Source organism: Cetorhinus maximus, chromosome 28, assembly GCF_964194155.1.
Source record: "Cetorhinus maximus chromosome 28, sCetMax3.hap1.1, whole genome shotgun sequence".
Taxonomy (NCBI): domain Eukaryota; kingdom Metazoa; phylum Chordata; class Chondrichthyes; order Lamniformes; family Cetorhinidae; genus Cetorhinus; species Cetorhinus maximus.
The window spans coordinates 4440686-4442354 of record NC_135906.1 but is presented as its reverse complement, the minus strand read 5'-3'; the positions used below and the strand labels follow the sequence as shown (position 1 = coordinate 4442354).

The following is a 1669-nucleotide window of genomic DNA, read 5'->3' as shown; positions in this document are numbered from 1 at the left end:
TGATAGGTAACCCACGGTATGGATTTGGATTGCGATTGGTTATCGGCCTTCCATCCCGACCTTGCCTTGGCAGGACCATGGTGTCGCCCCTGCAACACTTGATGTTAGCCAAAAGGCCGAGAAGCGATGAGAAAGAAAGAAAGTTGTGTTTTGAAAGATGTGCATGTTGAAAAGTAAAGAAAGCAGATGTTTGTAAGAAAACTATTTTTAGCATTGAAAATCCCCTGGAAAGGGGTGGTGCACCATTCCCAGAGATACTGCAATACCGGGTCGATGCGTGGAGTGGACGGAGCAAGCCCCTATTCCATCTCCCTGCTCCAAAAATCAATTTAATATATGGTCCCCAGATAAGGGACGTATCAGATATTAAACTGATAAGAACAGATGGTTACTTCATGATGGACAGTTCAAACTCTTTCGAGTTATCAACAGTCACAGATTGCAACTCTTTTGAGTACAATCACAGTTCTTGGTTTCCAGGAGTGGGACATGAACCCACAACCCTCTGATTCAAAGGCGAGGGTGCTATGAACTGAGCCACAGCTGACACCAGATTTTTTTTTTGTAAAAATATACTTTATTCATAAAAAATCTTCAATCACATTCAAAACCATTTCAAAAACAACATTACAAGGGTACAATCCAGGTTAAACTTTTACAAAATGTATCACCAGGTGCATCAGTACAAACAATATTACAATCATTTACAGCCTTTCATTTTGATCTGTACAGCCCGAGGGGCTCTAAACAGTTCCCAGTCTCTCGGTGCGCTGTGGCAGAAAGGTCTTAGACAGCGACCCTTCCCCATTGCGCCTTTGCGGCAGCTGCCCCAAGCTTTAGTGCGTCCCTCAGCACGTAGTCCTGGACTTTGGATTGTGCCAGTCCGCAACAATCGGTCGGGGACAACTCTTTGTGCTGGAAGACCAACAAGTTTCGGGCAGACCAAAGCGCCTCTTTCACCGAGTTGATGATCCTCCAGCTGCAGTCGATGTTTGTCTCGGTGTGTGTCCCTGGGAACAGCCCGTAGAGCACAGAGTCCTGTGTCACAGAACTGCTCGGGATGAACCTCGACAGCAACCACTGCATCTCTCTCCAGACTTTCTTTGCAAAGGCACAATCCACAAGGAGGTGAACAACGGTCTCTTCCCCACCACAGCCACCTCGAGGGCAACGTGCAGAGGGGGTGAGACTCCTGGCGTGTAGGAAGGATCTGACGGGGAGGGCCTTTCTCACCACCAGCCAAGCTACGTCTTGGTGCTTGTTGGAAAGTTCTGGCGATGAGGCATTCTGCCAAATGACTTTGACAGTCTGCTCGGGGAACCATCCCACAGGGTCCACCCTCTCCTTTTCCCTCAGGGCCTCTAGGACGTTACGTGCTGACCACTGCCTGATGGACTTGTGGTCAAAGGTGTTTTTCTGCATAAATTTTTCCACCAGGGACAGGTGGTAGGGCACGGTCCAACTACTTGGAGCGTTCCGCGGCAGCGTGGCCAGACCCATCCTTCGCAACACCGGGGACAGGTAGAACCTCAGCACGTAGTGACACTTGGTGTTTGCGTACTGAGGGTGTACGCACCGCTTGATGCAGCCACACACAAAGGTGGCCATCAGTATGAGGGCGATGTTGGGCACGTTTTTTCCCCCTTTATCTAGAGGCTTGTACATCGCG

General features: G+C 49.3%; 1 non-coding gene across 1 annotated transcript; it reads right to left on the bottom strand.

The window, feature by feature from the left end:
• Positions 1–232: 232 nt before the first annotated feature.
• On the bottom strand, positions 233–416 carry LOC144669123 (U2 spliceosomal RNA). The gene has a single exon (XR_013573603.1). It is a non-coding gene; the product is annotated as a U2 spliceosomal RNA (small nuclear RNA).
• Positions 417–1669: the final 1253 nt, after the last annotated feature.